The sequence below is a fragment of the Schistocerca gregaria genome, chromosome 2 (genome assembly GCF_023897955.1).
Source record: "Schistocerca gregaria isolate iqSchGreg1 chromosome 2, iqSchGreg1.2, whole genome shotgun sequence".
Classification (NCBI taxonomy): domain Eukaryota; kingdom Metazoa; phylum Arthropoda; class Insecta; order Orthoptera; family Acrididae; genus Schistocerca; species Schistocerca gregaria.
In genome coordinates this window covers 771,449,231-771,467,701 of record NC_064921.1, presented here as the reverse complement: position 1 = coordinate 771,467,701, position 18,471 = coordinate 771,449,231, and the positions used below count along the sequence as shown (strand labels likewise).

Sequence of the window (18,471 nt, the reverse complement as noted above, 5' to 3'; positions counted from 1 at the left end):
CGAAACAGTAGCTATATTGCGAGCAGGACGGGAAACGGCAGCTCGGACAGCTCAAACTTGTCACGAGTGGTGTGGAAAAAATTCCGTTCCGGTACCGGGAATCGAACCCGGGCCTCCTGGGTGAAAGCCAGGTATCCTAGCCACTAGACCACACCGGATCTGTGCGTCTCTTCGACGGTTCGGACGGTCCCTTGTCGCATTTCGTGCCGAGTCCCGCGTCGGCGCCCATCTCTCTTTGCGAGCATCTTTGCGCATGCTGACTGGCAAGGCGCGCACCTCAAACGTCTCAGAGCAATGCTTTTGGCTTCATGCTCTGCTGGGAGAAGAGAAAAAGGGAAGCTGTAAGTAGCAATAACAGGAAGTAAACATTTTCCCGCTGAAGCGTTGTGGATAACAAACAAGAAATAAGTTGGGGCCCCAGCAACAGCACCACCATCAGTCACAGAAAATTAAATGCCCCGGGTGAGGATCGAACTCACGACCTTAAGATTATGAGACTTACACGCTGCCTACTGCGCTACCGAGGCACCGGTGAACCCCTTGTCCTGGAAACTGGGTAAGTATCATACCCAATGTTAGACGTGAAGACACTGTACTTCCTGGATAACGTGTTCTGTTTGCTACACGTCCATTGCCGGCCCAGTTAATTGCGGTGTTGCTGCAGCTTTTGCAACGATAGGCAGCACTCCTTGTCGTTAAAGTTCAGTGCCTCGGAGGCACCTGGACACAGCAACTTGTGAGGCCAGGCCGACGCTAGTCTGTAGAACATGATGCGAGCGTCCCAGTGGGGACCCGCTAGTGCTGCGTTCTCGGTTCTTCTCAAAGGAATCCAGCTACACATTCTTGTGGATCGTGCATGTAAAGCGCGCAAGCCACACGGCAGCATTACCGCGGGAAAAGCAAAATGATGCATCGGCCGGGAATCGAACCCGGGCCGCCCGCGTGGCAGGCGAGCATTCTACCACTGAACCACCGATGCTCCGGCCGGTAGCAACTTCACGCTGCTTCCCGAGCAGTTGTCTTGAGGGAAAGTGGGACTGTCGTCAAGCGCCATAGCATTCTGTCGAGAAGATGCTGCAGACGCTGAACCCTGCACTGTACTGCTTAAAATCGCCGCCAGAACGCGGTCCTCTGCGTACTCTTGCGTCACCGGAGCCGACTCTTGCCAAAGGATGCGAAATGTGCGCGGATATGCTGTCCGAATGCGTCTGGATGTGCTCCCCTAGCCTACCTCGAAATGCGCCTGCCAGGTACCACCACCTTCGGCCGCTGCCGACAGGCGGGAAGCCGACACAGTGCGGCGCCGGGGCACTCGCTTGTGCGGTGGTGGTGTAATGGTCAGCATAGTTGCCTTCCAAGCAGTTGATCCGGGTTCGATTCCCGGCCACCGCAGCAGGCTTTTAATTTCGCGTTTGAGTACTTTTGCCACGCGCCTTGAAATTAATGTTTTTTTTTCCTCCCTGTTACTCGCTGCAGACCAGCCTGTAGTGTGTCTCGACTTGTCTCGACTTTGCGAGAGCTGACGCGAGAGCTGACGCTCTCAAATCGGCCTATATCAAAACAACAAGCACGAGAAACGACTGAGAGAGGTAAGGAGAGGCGAGGCGATGGACACACAGCACGCCCCTTCATTTCACGGTGGCGTCTCCCTGACCGAATCGGGCTGTGGCTCCGAAAACAAAGGAGAAAGAAAAATAGGAAGTAAAACTGCCGACAGTACCCTGTGTTCCGATGCACTTACCCGCCCAAGTACTGACAAGGGCCAAAGTTGTTACGCATCGGCAATCGGACATTTCCTTTCGTTTTCTCTTTATCGGTTGAGAACCAGTGTTTTGTGCACACTATGGCCATTGGCGAGTGAATGCTGTAGCGCTTCCCGACAGGTCGGGTTTGGAACCTCTGTCAACTTCCACGCAGGGTGGTCATCACACTCGCCAGCTGAAATCGGCGCTGCCTTTTCGTAGTAGTAAAAGCGTAGTGGCCCGTGGGGGGATCGAACCCACGACCTTCGCGTTATTAGCACGACGCTCTAACCAACTGAGCTAACGGGCCTCGACAGATGCAGTTGCTCAGGCCTACGCTGGAACCGTGTGGCATGAAGCCATACACCATTTCTATGGCCGTCGTGTGTCTGCTTCCCTCGTCTATATTCTGCTGACTGTCACGAAACAGTAGCTATATTGCGAGCAGGACGGGAAACGGCAGCTCGGACAGCTCAAACTTGTCACGAGTGGTGTGGAAAAAATTCCGTTCCGGTACCGGGAATCGAACCCGGGCCTCCTGGGTGAAAGCCAGGTATCCTAGCCACTAGACCACACCGGATCTGTGCGTCTCTTCGACGGTTCGGACGGTCCCTTGTCGCATTTCGTGCCGAGTCCCGCGTCGGCGCCCATCTCTCTTTGCGAGCATCTTTGCGCATGCTGACTGGCAAGGCGCGCACCTCAAACGTCTCAGAGCAATGCTTTTGGCTTCATGCTCTGCTGGGAGAAGAGAAAAAGGGAAGCTGTAAGTAGCAATAACAGGAAGTAAACATTTTCCCGCTGAAGCGTTGTGGATAACAAACAAGAAATAAGTTGGGGCCCCAGCAACAGCACCACCATCAGTCACAGAAAATTAAATGCCCCGGGTGAGGATCGAACTCACGACCTTAAGATTATGAGACTTACACGCTGCCTACTGCGCTACCGAGGCACCGGTGAACCCCTTGTCCTGGAAACTGGGTAAGTATCATACCCAATGTTAGACGTGAAGACACTGTACTTCCTGGATAACGTGTTCTGTTTGCTACACGTCCATTGCCGGCCCAGTTAATTGCGGTGTTGCTGCAGCTTTTGCAACGATAGGCAGCACTCCTTGTCGTTAAAGTTCAGTGCCTCGGAGGCACCTGGACACAGCAACTTGTGAGGCCAGGCCGACGCTAGTCTGTAGAACATGATGCGAGCGTCCCAGTGGGGACCCGCTAGTGCTGCGTTCTCGGTTCTTCTCAAAGGAATCCAGCTACACATTCTTGTGGATCGTGCATGTAAAGCGCGCAAGCCACACGGCAGCATTACCGCGGGAAAAGCAAAATGATGCATCGGCCGGGAATCGAACCCGGGCCGCCCGCGTGGCAGGCGAGCATTCTACCACTGAACCACCGATGCTCCGGCCGGTAGCAACTTCACGCTGCTTCCCGAGCAGTTGTCTTGAGGGAAAGTGGGACTGTCGTCAAGCGCCATAGCATTCTGTCGAGAAGATGCTGCAGACGCTGAACCCTGCACTGTACTGCTTAAAATCGCCGCCAGAACGCGGTCCTCTGCGTACTCTTGCGTCACCGGAGCCGACTCTTGCCAAAGGATGCGAAATGTGCGCGGATATGCTGTCCGAATGCGTCTGGATGTGCTCCCCTAGCCTACCTCGAAATGCGCCTGCCAGGTACCACCACCTTCGGCCGCTGCCGACAGGCGGGAAGCCGACACAGTGCGGCGCCGGGGCACTCGCTTGTGCGGTGGTGGTGTAATGGTCAGCATAGTTGCCTTCCAAGCAGTTGATCCGGGTTCGATTCCCGGCCACCGCAGCAGGCTTTTAATTTCGCGTTTGAGTACTTTTGCCACGCGCCTTGAAATTAATGTTTTTTTTTCCTCCCTGTTACTCGCTGCAGACCAGCCTGTAGTGTGTCTCGACTTGTCTCGACTTTGCGAGAGCTGACGCGAGAGCTGACGCTCTCAAATCGGCCTATATCAAAACAACAAGCACGAGAAACGACTGAGAGAGGTAAGGAGAGGCGAGGCGATGGACACACAGCACGCCCCTTCATTTCACGGTGGCGTCTCCCTGACCGAATCGGGCTGTGGCTCCGAAAACAAAGGAGAAAGAAAAATAGGAAGTAAAACTGCCGACAGTACCCTGTGTTCCGATGCACTTACCCGCCCAAGTACTGACAAGGGCCAAAGTTGTTACGCATCGGCAATCGGACATTTCCTTTCGTTTTCTCTTTATCGGTTGAGAACCAGTGTTTTGTGCACACTATGGCCATTGGCGAGTGAATGCTGTAGCGCTTCCCGACAGGTCGGGTTTGGAACCTCTGTCAACTTCCACGCAGGGTGGTCATCACACTCGCCAGCTGAAATCGGCGCTGCCTTTTCGTAGTAGTAAAAGCGTAGTGGCCCGTGGGGGGATCGAACCCACGACCTTCGCGTTATTAGCACGACGCTCTAACCAACTGAGCTAACGGGCCTCGACAGATGCAGTTGCTCAGGCCTACGCTGGAACCGTGTGGCATGAAGCCATACACCATTTCTATGGCCGTCGTGTGTCTGCTTCCCTCGTCTATATTCTGCTGACTGTCACGAAACAGTAGCTATATTGCGAGCAGGACGGGAAACGGCAGCTCGGACAGCTCAAACTTGTCACGAGTGGTGTGGAAAAAATTCCGTTCCGGTACCGGGAATCGAACCCGGGCCTCCTGGGTGAAAGCCAGGTATCCTAGCCACTAGACCACACCGGATCTGTGCGTCTCTTCGACGGTTCGGACGGTCCCTTGTCGCATTTCGTGCCGAGTCCCGCGTCGGCGCCCATCTCTCTTTGCGAGCATCTTTGCGCATGCTGACTGGCAAGGCGCGCACCTCAAACGTCTCAGAGCAATGCTTTTGGCTTCATGCTCTGCTGGGAGAAGAGAAAAAGGGAAGCTGTAAGTAGCAATAACAGGAAGTAAACATTTTCCCGCTGAAGCGTTGTGGATAACAAACAAGAAATAAGTTGGGGCCCCAGCAACAGCACCACCATCAGTCACAGAAAATTAAATGCCCCGGGTGAGGATCGAACTCACGACCTTAAGATTATGAGACTTACACGCTGCCTACTGCGCTACCGAGGCACCGGTGAACCCCTTGTCCTGGAAACTGGGTAAGTATCATACCCAATGTTAGACGTGAAGACACTGTACTTCCTGGATAACGTGTTCTGTTTGCTACACGTCCATTGCCGGCCCAGTTAATTGCGGTGTTGCTGCAGCTTTTGCAACGATAGGCAGCACTCCTTGTCGTTAAAGTTCAGTGCCTCGGAGGCACCTGGACACAGCAACTTGTGAGGCCAGGCCGACGCTAGTCTGTAGAACATGATGCGAGCGTCCCAGTGGGGACCCGCTAGTGCTGCGTTCTCGGTTCTTCTCAAAGGAATCCAGCTACACATTCTTGTGGATCGTGCATGTAAAGCGCGCAAGCCACACGGCAGCATTACCGCGGGAAAAGCAAAATGATGCATCGGCCGGGAATCGAACCCGGGCCGCCCGCGTGGCAGGCGAGCATTCTACCACTGAACCACCGATGCTCCGGCCGGTAGCAACTTCACGCTGCTTCCCGAGCAGTTGTCTTGAGGGAAAGTGGGACTGTCGTCAAGCGCCATAGCATTCTGTCGAGAAGATGCTGCAGACGCTGAACCCTGCACTGTACTGCTTAAAATCGCCGCCAGAACGCGGTCCTCTGCGTACTCTTGCGTCACCGGAGCCGACTCTTGCCAAAGGATGCGAAATGTGCGCGGATATGCTGTCCGAATGCGTCTGGATGTGCTCCCCTAGCCTACCTCGAAATGCGCCTGCCAGGTACCACCACCTTCGGCCGCTGCCGACAGGCGGGAAGCCGACACAGTGCGGCGCCGGGGCACTCGCTTGTGCGGTGGTGGTGTAATGGTCAGCATAGTTGCCTTCCAAGCAGTTGATCCGGGTTCGATTCCCGGCCACCGCAGCAGGCTTTTAATTTCGCGTTTGAGTACTTTTGCCACGCGCCTTGAAATTAATGTTTTTTTTTCCTCCCTGTTACTCGCTGCAGACCAGCCTGTAGTGTGTCTCGACTTGTCTCGACTTTGCGAGAGCTGACGCGAGAGCTGACGCTCTCAAATCGGCCTATATCAAAACAACAAGCACGAGAAACGACTGAGAGAGGTAAGGAGAGGCGAGGCGATGGACACACAGCACGCCCCTTCATTTCACGGTGGCGTCTCCCTGACCGAATCGGGCTGTGGCTCCGAAAACAAAGGAGAAAGAAAAATAGGAAGTAAAACTGCCGACAGTACCCTGTGTTCCGATGCACTTACCCGCCCAAGTACTGACAAGGGCCAAAGTTGTTACGCATCGGCAATCGGACATTTCCTTTCGTTTTCTCTTTATCGGTTGAGAACCAGTGTTTTGTGCACACTATGGCCATTGGCGAGTGAATGCTGTAGCGCTTCCCGACAGGTCGGGTTTGGAACCTCTGTCAACTTCCACGCAGGGTGGTCATCACACTCGCCAGCTGAAATCGGCGCTGCCTTTTCGTAGTAGTAAAAGCGTAGTGGCCCGTGGGGGGATCGAACCCACGACCTTCGCGTTATTAGCACGACGCTCTAACCAACTGAGCTAACGGGCCTCGACAGATGCAGTTGCTCAGGCCTACGCTGGAACCGTGTGGCATGAAGCCATACACCATTTCTATGGCCGTCGTGTGTCTGCTTCCCTCGTCTATATTCTGCTGACTGTCACGAAACAGTAGCTATATTGCGAGCAGGACGGGAAACGGCAGCTCGGACAGCTCAAACTTGTCACGAGTAGTGTGGAAAAAATTCCGTTCCGGTACCGGGAATCGAACCCGGGCCTCCTGGGTGAAAGCCAGGTATCCTAGCCACTAGACCACACCGGATCTGTGCGTCTCTTCGACGGTTCGGACGGTCCCTTGTCGCATTTCGTGCCGAGTCCCGCGTCGGCGCCCATCTCTCTTTGCGAGCATCTTTGCGCATGCTGACTGGCAAGGCGCGCACCTCAAACGTCTCAGAGCAATGCTTTTGGCTTCATGCTCTGCTGGGAGAAGAGAAAAAGGGAAGCTGTAAGTAGCAATAACAGGAAGTAAACATTTTCCCGCTGAAGCGTTGTGGATAACAAACAAGAAATAAGTTGGGGCCCCAGCAACAGCACCACCATCAGTCACAGAAAATTAAATGCCCCGGGTGAGGATCGAACTCACGACCTTAAGATTATGAGACTTACACGCTGCCTACTGCGCTACCGAGGCACCGGTGAACCCCTTGTCCTGGAAACTGGGTAAGTATCATACCCAATGTTAGACGTGAAGACACTGTACTTCCTGGATAACGTGTTCTGTTTGCTACACGTCCATTGCCGGCCCAGTTAATTGCGGTGTTGCTGCAGCTTTTGCAACGATAGGCAGCACTCCTTGTCGTTAAAGTTCAGTGCCTCGGAGGCACCTGGACACAGCAACTTGTGAGGCCAGGCCGACGCTAGTCTGTAGAACATGATGCGAGCGTCCCAGTGGGGACCCGCTAGTGCTGCGTTCTCGGTTCTTCTCAAAGGAATCCAGCTACACATTCTTGTGGATCGTGCATGTAAAGCGCGCAAGCCACACGGCAGCATTACCGCGGGAAAAGCAAAATGATGCATCGGCCGGGAATCGAACCCGGGCCGCCCGCGTGGCAGGCGAGCATTCTACCACTGAACCACCGATGCTCCGGCCGGTAGCAACTTCACGCTGCTTCCCGAGCAGTTGTCTTGAGGGAAAGTGGGACTGTCGTCAAGCGCCATAGCATTCTGTCGAGAAGATGCTGCAGACGCTGAACCCTGCACTGTACTGCTTAAAATCGCCGCCAGAACGCGGTCCTCTGCGTACTCTTGCGTCACCGGAGCCGACTCTTGCCAAAGGATGCGAAATGTGCGCGGATATGCTGTCCGAATGCGTCTGGATGTGCTCCCCTAGCCTACCTCGAAATGCGCCTGCCAGGTACCACCACCTTCGGCCGCTGCCGACAGGCGGGAAGCCGACACAGTGCGGCGCCGGGGCACTCGCTTGTGCGGTGGTGGTGTAATGGTCAGCATAGTTGCCTTCCAAGCAGTTGATCCGGGTTCGATTCCCGGCCACCGCAGCAGGCTTTTAATTTCGCGTTTGAGTACTTTTGCCACGCGCCTTGAAATTAATGTTTTTTTTTTCCTCCCTGTTACTCGCTGCAGACCAGCCTGTAGTGTGTCTCGACTTGTCTCGACTTTGCGAGAGCTGACGCGAGAGCTGACGCTCTCAAATCGGCCTATATCAAAACAACAAGCACGAGAAACGACTGAGAGAGGTAAGGAGAGGCGAGGCGATGGACACACAGCACGCCCCTTCATTTCACGGTGGCGTCTCCCTGACCGAATCGGGCTGTGGCTCCGAAAACAAAGGAGAAAGAAAAATAGGAAGTAAAACTGCCGACAGTACCCTGTGTTCCGATGCACTTACCCGCCCAAGTACTGACAAGGGCCAAAGTTGTTACGCATCGGCAATCGGACATTTCCTTTCGTTTTCTCTTTATCGGTTGAGAACCAGTGTTTTGTGCACACTATGGCCATTGGCGAGTGAATGCTGTAGCGCTTCCCGACAGGTCGGGTTTGGAACCTCTGTCAACTTCCACGCAGGGTGGTCATCACACTCGCCAGCTGAAATCGGCGCTGCCTTTTCGTAGTAGTAAAAGCGTAGTGGCCCGTGGGGGGATCGAACCCACGACCTTCGCGTTATTAGCACGACGCTCTAACCAACTGAGCTAACGGGCCTCGACAGATGCAGTTGCTCAGGCCTACGCTGGAACCGTGTGGCATGAAGCCATACACCATTTCTATGGCCGTCGTGTGTCTGCTTCCCTCGTCTATATTCTGCTGACTGTCACGAAACAGTAGCTATATTGCGAGCAGGACGGGAAACGGCAGCTCGGACAGCTCAAACTTGTCACGAGTAGTGTGGAAAAAATTCCGTTCCGGTACCGGGAATCGAACCCGGGCCTCCTGGGTGAAAGCCAGGTATCCTAGCCACTAGACCACACCGGATCTGTGCGTCTCTTCGACGGTTCGGACGGTCCCTTGTCGCATTTCGTGCCGAGTCCCGCGTCGGCGCCCATCTCTCTTTGCGAGCATCTTTGCGCATGCTGACTGGCAAGGCGCGCACCTCAAACGTCTCAGAGCAATGCTTTTGGCTTCATGCTCTGCTGGGAGAAGAGAAAAAGGGAAGCTGTAAGTAGCAATAACAGGAAGTAAACATTTTCCCGCTGAAGCGTTGTGGATAACAAACAAGAAATAAGTTGGGGCCCCAGCAACAGCACCACCATCAGTCACAGAAAATTAAATGCCCCGGGTGAGGATCGAACTCACGACCTTAAGATTATGAGACTTACACGCTGCCTACTGCGCTACCGAGGCACCGGTGAACCCCTTGTCCTGGAAACTGGGTAAGTATCATACCCAATGTTAGACGTGAAGACACTGTACTTCCTGGATAACGTGTTCTGTTTGCTACACGTCCATTGCCGGCCCAGTTAATTGCGGTGTTGCTGCAGCTTTTGCAACGATAGGCAGCACTCCTTGTCGTTAAAGTTCAGTGCCTCGGAGGCACCTGGACACAGCAACTTGTGAGGCCAGGCCGACGCTAGTCTGTAGAACATGATGCGAGCGTCCCAGTGGGGACCCGCTAGTGCTGCGTTCTCGGTTCTTCTCAAAGGAATCCAGCTACACATTCTTGTGGATCGTGCATGTAAAGCGCGCAAGCCACACGGCAGCATTACCGCGGGAAAAGCAAAATGATGCATCGGCCGGGAATCGAACCCGGGCCGCCCGCGTGGCAGGCGAGCATTCTACCACTGAACCACCGATGCTCCGGCCGGTAGCAACTTCACGCTGCTTCCCGAGCAGTTGTCTTGAGGGAAAGTGGGACTGTCGTCAAGCACCATAGCATTCTGTCGAGAAGATGCTGCAGACGCTGAACCCTGCACTGTACTGCTTAAAATCGCCGCCAGAACGCGGTCCTCTGCGTACTCTTGCGTCACCGGAGCCGACTCTTGCCAAAGGATGCGAAATGTGCGCGGATATGCTGTCCGAATGCGTCTGGATGTGCTCCCCTAGCCTACCTCGAAATGCGCCTGCCAGGTACCACCACCTTCGGCCGCTGCCGACAGGCGGGAAGCCGACACAGTGCGGCGCCGGGGCACTCGCTTGTGCGGTGGTGGTGTAATGGTCAGCATAGTTGCCTTCCAAGCAGTTGATCCGGGTTCGATTCCCGGCCACCGCAGCAGGCTTTTAATTTCGCGTTTGAGTACTTTTGCCACGCGCCTTGAAATTAATGTTTTTTTTCCCTCCCTGTTACTCGCTGCAGACCAGCCTGTAGTGTGTCTCGACTTGTCTCGACTTTGCGAGAGCTGACGCTCTCAAATCGGCCTATATCAAAACAACAAGCACGAGAAACGACTGAGAGAGGTAAGGAGAGGCGAGGCGATGGACACACAGCACGCCCCTTCATTTCACGGTGGCGTCTCCCTGACCGAATCGGGCTGTGGCTCCGAAAACAAAGGAGAAAGAAAAATAGGAAGTAAAACTGCCGACAGTACCCTGTGTTCCGATGCACTTACCCGCCCAAGTACTGACAAGGGCCAAAGTTGTTACGCATCGGCAATCGGACATTTCCTTTCGTTTTCTCTTTATCGGTTGAGAACCAGTGTTTTGTGCACACTATGGCCATTGGCGAGTGAATGCTGTAGCGCTTCCCGACAGGTCGGGTTTGGAACCTCTGTCAACTTCCACGCAGGGTGGTCATCACACTCGCCAGCTGAAATCGGCGCTGCCTTTTCGTAGTAGTAAAAGCGTAGTGGCCCGTGGGGGGATCGAACCCACGACCTTCGCGTTATTAGCACGACGCTCTAACCAACTGAGCTAACGGGCCTCGACAGATGCAGTTGCTCAGGCCTACGCTGGAACCGTGTGGCATGAAGCCATACACCATTTCTATGGCCGTCGTGTGTCTGCTTCCCTCGTCTATATTCTGCTGACTGTCACGAAACAGTAGCTATATTGCGAGCAGGACGGGAAACGGCAGCTCGGACAGCTCAAACTTGTCACGAGTAGTGTGGAAAAAATTCCGTTCCGGTACCGGGAATCGAACCCGGGCCTCCTGGGTGAAAGCCAGGTATCCTAGCCACTAGACCACACCGGATCTGTGCGTCTCTTCGACGGTTCGGACGGTCCCTTGTCGCATTTCGTGCCGAGTCCCGCGTCGGCGCCCATCTCTCTTTGCGAGCATCTTTGCGCATGCTGACTGGCAAGGCGCGCACCTCAAACGTCTCAGAGCAATGCTTTTGGCTTCATGCTCTGCTGGGAGAAGAGAAAAAGGGAAGCTGTAAGTAGCAATAACAGGAAGTAAACATTTTCCCGCTGAAGCGTTGTGGATAACAAACAAGAAATAAGTTGGGGCCCCAGCAACAGCACCACCATCAGTCACAGAAAATTAAATGCCCCGGGTGAGGATCGAACTCACGACCTTAAGATTATGAGACTTACACGCTGCCTACTGCGCTACCGAGGCACCGGTGAACCCCTTGTCCTGGAAACTGGGTAAGTATCATACCCAATGTTAGACGTGAAGACACTGTACTTCCTGGATAACGTGTTCTGTTTGCTACACGTCCATTGCCGGCCCAGTTAATTGCGGTGTTGCTGCAGCTTTTGCAACGATAGGCAGCACTCCTTGTCGTTAAAGTTCAGTGCCTCGGAGGCACCTGGACACAGCAACTTGTGAGGCCAGGCCGACGCTAGTCTGTAGAACATGATGCGAGCGTCCCAGTGGGGACCCGCTAGTGCTGCGTTCTCGGTTCTTCTCAAAGGAATCCAGCTACACATTCTTGTGGATCGTGCATGTAAAGCGCGCAAGCCACACGGCAGCATTACCGCGGGAAAAGCAAAATGATGCATCGGCCGGGAATCGAACCCGGGCCGCCCGCGTGGCAGGCGAGCATTCTACCACTGAACCACCGATGCTCCGGCCGGTAGCAACTTCACGCTGCTTCCCGAGCAGTTGTCTTGAGGGAAAGTGGGACTGTCGTCAAGCACCATAGCATTCTGTCGAGAAGATGCTGCAGACGCTGAACCCTGCACTGTACTGCTTAAAATCGCCGCCAGAACGCGGTCCTCTGCGTACTCTTGCGTCACCGGAGCCGACTCTTGCCAAAGGATGCGAAATGTGCGCGGATATGCTGTCCGAATGCGTCTGGATGTGCTCCCCTAGCCTACCTCGAAATGCGCCTGCCAGGTACCACCACCTTCGGCCGCTGCCGACAGGCGGGAAGCCGACACAGTGCGGCGCCGGGGCACTCGCTTGTGCGGTGGTGGTGTAATGGTCAGCATAGTTGCCTTCCAAGCAGTTGATCCGGGTTCGATTCCCGGCCACCGCAGCAGGCTTTTAATTTCGCGTTTGAGTACTTTTGCCACGCGCCTTGAAATTAATGTTTTTTTTTCCTCCCTGTTACTCGCTGCAGACCAGCCTGTAGTGTGTCTCGACTTTGCGAGAGCTGACGCGAGAGCTGACGCTCTCAAATCGGCCTATATCAAAACAACAAGCACGAGAAACGACTGAGAGAGGTAAGGAGAGGCGAGGCGATGGACACACAGCACGCCCCTTCATTTCACGGTGGCGTCTCCCTGACCGAATCGGGCTGTGGCTCCGAAAACAAAGGAGAAAGAAAAATAGGAAGTAAAACTGCCGACAGTACCCTGTGTTCCGATGCACTTACCCGCCCAAGTACTGACAAGGGCCAAAGTTGTTACGCATCGGCAATCGGACATTTCCTTTCGTTTTCTCTTTATCGGTTGAGAACCAGTGTTTTGTGCACACTATGGCCATTGGCGAGTGAATGCTGTAGCGCTTCCCGACAGGTCGGGTTTGGAACCTCTGTCAACTTCCACGCAGGGTGGTCATCACACTCGCCAGCTGAAATCGGCGCTGCCTTTTCGTAGTAGTAAAAGCGTAGTGGCCCGTGGGGGGATCGAACCCGCGACCTTCGCGTTATTAGCACGACGCTCTAACCAACTGAGCTAACGGGCCTCGACAGATGCAGTTGCTCAGGCCTACGCTGGAACCGTGTGGCATGAAGCCATACACCATTTCTATGGCCGTCGTGTGTCTGCTTCCCTCGTCTATATTCTGCTGACTGTCACGAAACAGTAGCTATATTGCGAGCAGGACGGGAAACGGCAGCTCGGACAGCTCAAACTTGTCACGAGTAGTGTGGAAAAAATTCCGTTCCGGTACCGGGAATCGAACCCGGGCCTCCTGGGTGAAAGCCAGGTATCCTAGCCACTAGACCACACCGGATCTGTGCGTCTCTTCGACGGTTCGGACGGTCCCTTGTCGCATTTCGTGCCGAGTCCCGCGTCGGCGCCCATCTCTCTTTGCGAGCATCTTTGCGCATGCTGACTGGCAAGGCGCGCACCTCAAACGTCTCAGAGCAATGCTTTTGGCTTCATGCTCTGCTGGGAGAAGAGAAAAAGGGAAGCTGTAAGTAGCAATAACAGGAAGTAAACATTTTCCCGCTGAAGCGTTGTGGATAACAAACAAGAAATAAGTTGGGGCCCCAGCAACAGCACCACCATCAGTCACAGAAAATTAAATGCCCCGGGTGAGGATCGAACTCACGACCTTAAGATTATGAGACTTACACGCTGCCTACTGCGCTACCGAGGCACCGGTGAACCCCTTGTCCTGGAAACTGGGTAAGTATCATACCCAATGTTAGACGTGAAGACACTGTACTTCCTGGATAACGTGTTCTGTTTGCTACACGTCCATTGCCGGCCCAGTTAATTGCGGTGTTGCTGCAGCTTTTGCAACGATAGGCAGCACTCCTTGTCGTTAAAGTTCAGTGCCTCGGAGGCACCTGGACACAGCAACTTGTGAGGCCAGGCCGACGCTAGTCTGTAGAACATGATGCGAGCGTCCCAGTGGGGACCCGCTAGTGCTGCGTTCTCGGTTCTTCTCAAAGGAATCCAGCTACACATTCTTGTGGATCGTGCATGTAAAGCGCGCAAGCCACACGGCAGCATTACCGCGGGAAAAGCAAAATGATGCATCGGCCGGGAATCGAACCCGGGCCGCCCGCGTGGCAGGCGAGCATTCTACCACTGAACCACCGATGCTCCGGCCGGTAGCAACTTCACGCTGCTTCCCGAGCAGTTGTCTTGAGGGAAAGTGGGACTGTCGTCAAGCACCATAGCATTCTGTCGAGAAGATGCTGCAGACGCTGAACCCTGCACTGTACTGCTTAAAATCGCCGCCAGAACGCGGTCCTCTGCGTACTCTTGCGTCACCGGAGCCGACTCTTGCCAAAGGATGCGAAATGTGCGCGGATATGCTGTCCGAATGCGTCTGGATGTGCTCCCCTAGCCTACCTCGAAATGCGCCTGCCAGGTACCACCACCTTCGGCCGCTGCCGACAGGCGGGACGCCGACACAGCATAGTTGCCTTCCAAGCAGTTGATCCGGGTTCGATTCCCGGCCACCGCAGCAGGCTTTTAATTTCGCGTTTGAGTACTTTTGCCACGCGCCTTGAAATTAATGTTTTTTTTTCCTCCCTGTTACTCGCTGCAGACCAGCCTGTAGTGTGTCTCGACTTGTCTCGACTTTGCGAGAGCTGACGCTCTCAAATCGGCCTATATCAAAACAACAAGCACGAGAAACGACTGAGAGAGGTAAGGAGAGGCGAGGCGATGGACACACAGCACGCCCCTTCATTTCACGGTGGCGTCTCCCTGACCGAATCGGGCTGTGGCTCCGAAAACAAAGGAGAAAGAAAAATAGGAAGTAAAACTGCCGACAGTACCCTGTGTTCCGATGCACTTACCCGCCCAAGTACTGACAAGGGCCAAAGTTGTTACGCATCGGCAATCGGACATTTCCTTTCGTTTTCTCTTTATCGGTTGAGAACCAGTGTTTTGTGCACACTATGGCCATTGGCGAGTGAATGCTGTAGCGCTTCCCGACAGGTCGGGTTTGGAACCTCTGTCAACTTCCACGCAGGGTGGTCATCACACTCGCCAGCTGAAATCGGCGCTGCCTTTTCGTAGTAGTAAAAGCGTAGTGGCCCGTGGGGGGATCGAACCCACGACCTTCGCGTTATTAGCACGACGCTTTAACCAACTGAGCTAACGGGCCTCGACAGATGCAGTTGCTCAGGCCTACGCTGGAACCGTGTGGCATGAAGCCATACACCATTTCTATGGCCGTCGTGTGTCTGCTTCCCTCGTCTATATTCTGCTGACTGTCACGAAACAGTAGCTATATTGCGAGCAGGACGGGAAACGGCAGCTCGGACAGCTCAAACTTGTCACGAGTAGTGTGGAAAAAATTCCGTTCCGGTACTGGGAATCGAACCCGGGCCTCCTGGGTGAAAGCCAGGTATCCTAGCCACTAGACCACACCGGATCTGTGCGTCTCTTCGACGGTTCGGACGGTCCCTTGTCGCATTTCGTGCCGAGTCCCGCGTCGGCGCCCATCTCTCTTTGCGAGCATCTTTGCGCATGCTGACTGGCAAGGCGCGCACCTCAAACGTCTCAGAGCAATGCTTTTGGCTTCATGCTCTGCTGGGAGAAGAGAAAAAGGGAAGCTGTAAGTAGCAATAACAGGAAGTAAACATTTTCCCGCTGAAGCGTTGTGGATAACAAACAAGAAATAAGTTGGGGCCCCAGCAACAGCACCACCATCAGTCACAGAAAATTAAATGCCCCGGGTGAGGATCGAACTCACGACCTTAAGATTATGAGACTTACACGCTGCCTACTGCGCTACCGAGGCACCGGTGAACCCCTTGTCCTGGAAACTGGGTAAGTATCATACCCAATGTTAGACGTGAAGACACTGTACTTCCTGGATAACGTGTTCTGTTTGCTACACGTCCATTGCCGGCCCAGTTAATTGCGGTGTTGCTGCAGCTTTTGCAACGATAGGCAGCACTCCTTGTCGTTAAAGTTCAGTGCCTCGGAGGCACCTGGACACAGCAACTTGTGAGGCCAGGCCGACGCTAGTCTGTAGAACATGATGCGAGCGTCCCAGTGGGGACCCGCTAGTGCTGCGTTCTCGGTTCTTCTCAAAGGAATCCAGCTACACATTCTTGTGGATCGTGCATGTAAAGCGCGCAAGCCACACGGCAGCATTACCGCGGGAAAAGCAAAATGATGCATCGGCCGGGAATCGAACCCGGGCCGCCCGCGTGGCAGGCGAGCATTCTACCACTGAACCACCGATGCTCCGGCCGGTAGCAACTTCACGCTGCTTCCCGAGCAGTTGTCTTGAGGGAAAGTGGGACTGTCGTCAAGCACCATAGCATTCTGTCGAGAAGATGCTGCAGACGCTGAACCCTGCACTGTACTGCTTAAAATCGCCGCCAGAACGCGGTCCTCTGCGTACTCTTGCGTCACCGGAGCCGACTCTTGCCAAAGGATGCGAAATGTGCGCGGATATGCTGTCCGAATGCGTCTGGATGTGCTCCCCTAGCCTACCTCGAAATGCGCCTGCCAGGTACCACCACCTTCGGCCGCTGCCGACAGGCGGGAAGCCGACACAGTGCGGCGCCGGGGCACTCGCTTGTGCGGTGGTGGTGTAATGGTCAGCATAGTTGCCTTCCAAGCAGTTGATCCGGGTTCGATTCCCGGCCACCGCAGCAGGCTTTTAATTTCGCGTTTGAGTACTTTTGCCACGCGCCTTGAAATTAATGTTTTTTTTTCCTCCCTGTTACTCGCTGCAGACCAGCCTGTAGTGTGTCTCGACTTTGCGAGAGCTGACGCGAGAGCTGACGCTCTCAAATCGGCCTATATCAAAACAACAAGCACGAGAAACGACTGAGAGAGGTAAGGAGAGGCGAGGCGATGGACACACAGCACGCCCCTTCATTTCACGGTGGCGTCTCCCTGACCGAATCGGGCTGTGGCTCCGAAAACAAAGGAGAAAGAAAAATAGGAAGTAAAACTGCCGACAGTACCCTGTGTTCCGATGCACTTACCCGCCCAAGTACTGACAAGGGCCAAAGTTGTTACGCATCGGCAATCGGACATTTCCTTTCGTTTTCTCTTTATCGGTTGAGAACCAGTGTTTTGTGCACACTATGGCCATTGGCGAGTGAATGCTGTAGCGCTTCCCGACAGGTCGGGTTTGGAACCTCTGTCAACTTCCACGCAGGGTGGTCATCACACTCGCCAGCTGAAATCGGCGCTGCCTTTTCGTAGTAGTAAAAGCGTAGTGGCCCGTGGGGGGATCGAACCCACGACCTTCGCGTTATTAGCACGACGCTCTAACCAACTGAGCTAACGGGCCTCGACAGATGCAGTTGCTCAGGCCTACGCTGGAACCGTGTGGCATGAAGCCATACACCATTTCTATGGCCGTCGTGTGTCTGCTTCCCTCGTCTATATTCTGCTGACTGTCACGAAACAGTAGCTATATTGCGAGCAGGACGGGAAACGGCAGCTCGGACAGCTCAAACTTGTCACGAGTAGTGTGGAAAAAATTCCGTTCCGGTACCGGGAATCGAACCCGGGCCTCCTGGGTGAAAGCCAGGTATCCTAGCCACTAGACCACACCGGATCTGTGCGTCTCTTCGACGGTTCGGACGGTCCCTTGTCGCATTTCGTGCCGAGTCCCGCGTCGGCGCCCATCTCTCTTTGCGAGCATCTTTGCGCATGCTGACTGACAAGGCGCGCACCTCAAACGTCTCAGAGCAATGCTTTTGGCTTCATGCTCTGCTGGGAGAAGAGAAAAAGGGAAGCTGTAAGTAGCAATAACAGGAAGTAAACATTTTCCCGCTGAAGCGTTGTGGATAACAAACAAGAAATAAGTTGGGGCCCCAGCAACAGCACCACCATCAGTCACAGAAAATTAAATGCCCCAGGTGAGGATCGAACTCACGACCTTAAGATTATGAGACTTACGCGCTGCCTACTGCGCTACCGAGGCACCGGTGAACCCTTTGTCCTGGAAACTGGGTAAGTATCATACCCAATGTTAGACGTGAAGACACTGTACTTCCTGGATAACGTGTTCTGTTTGCTACACGTCCATTGCCGGCCCAGTTAATTGCGGTGTTGCTGCAGCTTTTGCAACGATAGGCAGCACTCCTTGTCGTTAAAGTTCAGTGCCTCGGAGGCACCTGGACACAGCAACTTGTGAGGCCAGGCCGACGCTAGTCTGTAGAACATGATGCGAGCGTCCCAGTGGGGACCCGCTAGTGCTGCGTTCTCGGTTCTTCTCAAAGGAATCCAGCTACACATTCTTGTGGATCGTGCATGTAAAGCGCGCAAGCCACACGGCAGCATTACCGCGGGAAAAGCAAAATGATGCATCGGCCGGGAATCGAACCCGGGCCGCCCGCGTGGCAGGCGAGCATTCTACCACTGAACCACCGATGCTCCGGCCGGTAGCAACTTCACGCTGCTTCCCGAGCAGTTGTCTTGAGGGAAAGTGGGACTGTCGTCAAGCACCATAGCATTCTGTCGAGAAGATGCTGCAGACGCTGAACCCTGCACTGTACTGCTTAAAATCGCCGCCAGAACGCGGTCCTCTGCGTACTCTTGCGTCACCGGAGCCGACTCTTGCCAAAGGATGCGAAATGTGCGCGGATATGCTGTCCGAATGCGTCTGGATGTGCTCCCCTAGCCTACCTCGAAATGCGCCTGCC

General features: G+C 54.4%; 42 non-coding genes across 42 annotated transcripts; 7 read left to right on the top strand and 35 right to left on the bottom strand.

Moving 5' to 3' along the window:
* Nucleotides 1-86: 86 nt before the first annotated feature.
* On the bottom strand, nt 87-158 carry Trnae-uuc (transfer RNA glutamic acid (anticodon UUC)). The gene has a single exon. It is a non-coding gene; the product is annotated as a tRNA-Glu (tRNA).
* Nucleotides 159-454: 296 nt separating this feature from the next.
* Nucleotides 455-527, bottom strand: Trnam-cau (transfer RNA methionine (anticodon CAU)). The gene has a single exon. It is a non-coding gene; the product is annotated as a tRNA-Met (tRNA).
* Nucleotides 528-908: 381 nt separating this feature from the next.
* On the bottom strand, nt 909-979 carry Trnag-gcc (transfer RNA glycine (anticodon GCC)). The gene has a single exon. It is a non-coding gene; the product is annotated as a tRNA-Gly (tRNA).
* Nucleotides 980-1,320: 341 nt separating this feature from the next.
* Nucleotides 1,321-1,392, top strand: Trnag-ucc (transfer RNA glycine (anticodon UCC)). Its single transcript has one exon. It is a non-coding gene; the product is annotated as a tRNA-Gly (tRNA).
* A 586-nt stretch (nt 1,393-1,978) lies between these two features.
* Nucleotides 1,979-2,052, bottom strand: Trnai-aau (transfer RNA isoleucine (anticodon AAU)). Its single transcript has one exon. It is a non-coding gene; the product is annotated as a tRNA-Ile (tRNA).
* Nucleotides 2,053-2,250: 198 nt separating this feature from the next.
* On the bottom strand, nt 2,251-2,322 carry Trnae-uuc (transfer RNA glutamic acid (anticodon UUC)). The gene has a single exon. It is a non-coding gene; the product is annotated as a tRNA-Glu (tRNA).
* A 296-nt stretch (nt 2,323-2,618) lies between these two features.
* Nucleotides 2,619-2,691, bottom strand: Trnam-cau (transfer RNA methionine (anticodon CAU)). The gene has a single exon. It is a non-coding gene; the product is annotated as a tRNA-Met (tRNA).
* A 381-nt stretch (nt 2,692-3,072) lies between these two features.
* Trnag-gcc (transfer RNA glycine (anticodon GCC)) lies at nt 3,073-3,143 on the bottom strand. Its single transcript has one exon. It is a non-coding gene; the product is annotated as a tRNA-Gly (tRNA).
* Nucleotides 3,144-3,484: 341 nt separating this feature from the next.
* On the top strand, nt 3,485-3,556 carry Trnag-ucc (transfer RNA glycine (anticodon UCC)). Its single transcript has one exon. It is a non-coding gene; the product is annotated as a tRNA-Gly (tRNA).
* A 586-nt stretch (nt 3,557-4,142) lies between these two features.
* Nucleotides 4,143-4,216, bottom strand: Trnai-aau (transfer RNA isoleucine (anticodon AAU)). Its single transcript has one exon. It is a non-coding gene; the product is annotated as a tRNA-Ile (tRNA).
* A 198-nt stretch (nt 4,217-4,414) lies between these two features.
* On the bottom strand, nt 4,415-4,486 carry Trnae-uuc (transfer RNA glutamic acid (anticodon UUC)). Its single transcript has one exon. It is a non-coding gene; the product is annotated as a tRNA-Glu (tRNA).
* Nucleotides 4,487-4,782: 296 nt separating this feature from the next.
* Trnam-cau (transfer RNA methionine (anticodon CAU)) lies at nt 4,783-4,855 on the bottom strand. Its single transcript has one exon. It is a non-coding gene; the product is annotated as a tRNA-Met (tRNA).
* A 381-nt stretch (nt 4,856-5,236) lies between these two features.
* On the bottom strand, nt 5,237-5,307 carry Trnag-gcc (transfer RNA glycine (anticodon GCC)). Its single transcript has one exon. It is a non-coding gene; the product is annotated as a tRNA-Gly (tRNA).
* Nucleotides 5,308-5,648: 341 nt separating this feature from the next.
* On the top strand, nt 5,649-5,720 carry Trnag-ucc (transfer RNA glycine (anticodon UCC)). The gene has a single exon. It is a non-coding gene; the product is annotated as a tRNA-Gly (tRNA).
* Nucleotides 5,721-6,306: 586 nt separating this feature from the next.
* Trnai-aau (transfer RNA isoleucine (anticodon AAU)) lies at nt 6,307-6,380 on the bottom strand. The gene has a single exon. It is a non-coding gene; the product is annotated as a tRNA-Ile (tRNA).
* Nucleotides 6,381-6,578: 198 nt separating this feature from the next.
* Trnae-uuc (transfer RNA glutamic acid (anticodon UUC)) lies at nt 6,579-6,650 on the bottom strand. Its single transcript has one exon. It is a non-coding gene; the product is annotated as a tRNA-Glu (tRNA).
* Nucleotides 6,651-6,946: 296 nt separating this feature from the next.
* Nucleotides 6,947-7,019, bottom strand: Trnam-cau (transfer RNA methionine (anticodon CAU)). Its single transcript has one exon. It is a non-coding gene; the product is annotated as a tRNA-Met (tRNA).
* A 381-nt stretch (nt 7,020-7,400) lies between these two features.
* Trnag-gcc (transfer RNA glycine (anticodon GCC)) lies at nt 7,401-7,471 on the bottom strand. The gene has a single exon. It is a non-coding gene; the product is annotated as a tRNA-Gly (tRNA).
* Nucleotides 7,472-7,812: 341 nt separating this feature from the next.
* On the top strand, nt 7,813-7,884 carry Trnag-ucc (transfer RNA glycine (anticodon UCC)). Its single transcript has one exon. It is a non-coding gene; the product is annotated as a tRNA-Gly (tRNA).
* Nucleotides 7,885-8,471: 587 nt separating this feature from the next.
* On the bottom strand, nt 8,472-8,545 carry Trnai-aau (transfer RNA isoleucine (anticodon AAU)). Its single transcript has one exon. It is a non-coding gene; the product is annotated as a tRNA-Ile (tRNA).
* Nucleotides 8,546-8,743: 198 nt separating this feature from the next.
* Nucleotides 8,744-8,815, bottom strand: Trnae-uuc (transfer RNA glutamic acid (anticodon UUC)). The gene has a single exon. It is a non-coding gene; the product is annotated as a tRNA-Glu (tRNA).
* Nucleotides 8,816-9,111: 296 nt separating this feature from the next.
* Trnam-cau (transfer RNA methionine (anticodon CAU)) lies at nt 9,112-9,184 on the bottom strand. The gene has a single exon. It is a non-coding gene; the product is annotated as a tRNA-Met (tRNA).
* A 381-nt stretch (nt 9,185-9,565) lies between these two features.
* Nucleotides 9,566-9,636, bottom strand: Trnag-gcc (transfer RNA glycine (anticodon GCC)). Its single transcript has one exon. It is a non-coding gene; the product is annotated as a tRNA-Gly (tRNA).
* Nucleotides 9,637-9,977: 341 nt separating this feature from the next.
* On the top strand, nt 9,978-10,049 carry Trnag-ucc (transfer RNA glycine (anticodon UCC)). The gene has a single exon. It is a non-coding gene; the product is annotated as a tRNA-Gly (tRNA).
* Nucleotides 10,050-10,623: 574 nt separating this feature from the next.
* Trnai-aau (transfer RNA isoleucine (anticodon AAU)) lies at nt 10,624-10,697 on the bottom strand. Its single transcript has one exon. It is a non-coding gene; the product is annotated as a tRNA-Ile (tRNA).
* A 198-nt stretch (nt 10,698-10,895) lies between these two features.
* Nucleotides 10,896-10,967, bottom strand: Trnae-uuc (transfer RNA glutamic acid (anticodon UUC)). The gene has a single exon. It is a non-coding gene; the product is annotated as a tRNA-Glu (tRNA).
* Nucleotides 10,968-11,263: 296 nt separating this feature from the next.
* On the bottom strand, nt 11,264-11,336 carry Trnam-cau (transfer RNA methionine (anticodon CAU)). The gene has a single exon. It is a non-coding gene; the product is annotated as a tRNA-Met (tRNA).
* Nucleotides 11,337-11,717: 381 nt separating this feature from the next.
* Trnag-gcc (transfer RNA glycine (anticodon GCC)) lies at nt 11,718-11,788 on the bottom strand. The gene has a single exon. It is a non-coding gene; the product is annotated as a tRNA-Gly (tRNA).
* A 341-nt stretch (nt 11,789-12,129) lies between these two features.
* On the top strand, nt 12,130-12,201 carry Trnag-ucc (transfer RNA glycine (anticodon UCC)). Its single transcript has one exon. It is a non-coding gene; the product is annotated as a tRNA-Gly (tRNA).
* A 576-nt stretch (nt 12,202-12,777) lies between these two features.
* On the bottom strand, nt 12,778-12,851 carry Trnai-aau (transfer RNA isoleucine (anticodon AAU)). The gene has a single exon. It is a non-coding gene; the product is annotated as a tRNA-Ile (tRNA).
* A 198-nt stretch (nt 12,852-13,049) lies between these two features.
* On the bottom strand, nt 13,050-13,121 carry Trnae-uuc (transfer RNA glutamic acid (anticodon UUC)). Its single transcript has one exon. It is a non-coding gene; the product is annotated as a tRNA-Glu (tRNA).
* Nucleotides 13,122-13,417: 296 nt separating this feature from the next.
* Trnam-cau (transfer RNA methionine (anticodon CAU)) lies at nt 13,418-13,490 on the bottom strand. Its single transcript has one exon. It is a non-coding gene; the product is annotated as a tRNA-Met (tRNA).
* A 381-nt stretch (nt 13,491-13,871) lies between these two features.
* On the bottom strand, nt 13,872-13,942 carry Trnag-gcc (transfer RNA glycine (anticodon GCC)). The gene has a single exon. It is a non-coding gene; the product is annotated as a tRNA-Gly (tRNA).
* Nucleotides 13,943-14,883: 941 nt separating this feature from the next.
* Nucleotides 14,884-14,957, bottom strand: Trnai-aau (transfer RNA isoleucine (anticodon AAU)). The gene has a single exon. It is a non-coding gene; the product is annotated as a tRNA-Ile (tRNA).
* A 198-nt stretch (nt 14,958-15,155) lies between these two features.
* Nucleotides 15,156-15,227, bottom strand: Trnae-uuc (transfer RNA glutamic acid (anticodon UUC)). Its single transcript has one exon. It is a non-coding gene; the product is annotated as a tRNA-Glu (tRNA).
* A 296-nt stretch (nt 15,228-15,523) lies between these two features.
* Nucleotides 15,524-15,596, bottom strand: Trnam-cau (transfer RNA methionine (anticodon CAU)). Its single transcript has one exon. It is a non-coding gene; the product is annotated as a tRNA-Met (tRNA).
* Nucleotides 15,597-15,977: 381 nt separating this feature from the next.
* On the bottom strand, nt 15,978-16,048 carry Trnag-gcc (transfer RNA glycine (anticodon GCC)). The gene has a single exon. It is a non-coding gene; the product is annotated as a tRNA-Gly (tRNA).
* A 341-nt stretch (nt 16,049-16,389) lies between these two features.
* Nucleotides 16,390-16,461, top strand: Trnag-ucc (transfer RNA glycine (anticodon UCC)). Its single transcript has one exon. It is a non-coding gene; the product is annotated as a tRNA-Gly (tRNA).
* Nucleotides 16,462-17,037: 576 nt separating this feature from the next.
* On the bottom strand, nt 17,038-17,111 carry Trnai-aau (transfer RNA isoleucine (anticodon AAU)). Its single transcript has one exon. It is a non-coding gene; the product is annotated as a tRNA-Ile (tRNA).
* Nucleotides 17,112-17,309: 198 nt separating this feature from the next.
* Trnae-uuc (transfer RNA glutamic acid (anticodon UUC)) lies at nt 17,310-17,381 on the bottom strand. Its single transcript has one exon. It is a non-coding gene; the product is annotated as a tRNA-Glu (tRNA).
* Nucleotides 17,382-17,677: 296 nt separating this feature from the next.
* Nucleotides 17,678-17,750, bottom strand: Trnam-cau (transfer RNA methionine (anticodon CAU)). Its single transcript has one exon. It is a non-coding gene; the product is annotated as a tRNA-Met (tRNA).
* A 381-nt stretch (nt 17,751-18,131) lies between these two features.
* On the bottom strand, nt 18,132-18,202 carry Trnag-gcc (transfer RNA glycine (anticodon GCC)). The gene has a single exon. It is a non-coding gene; the product is annotated as a tRNA-Gly (tRNA).
* Nucleotides 18,203-18,471: the final 269 nt, after the last annotated feature.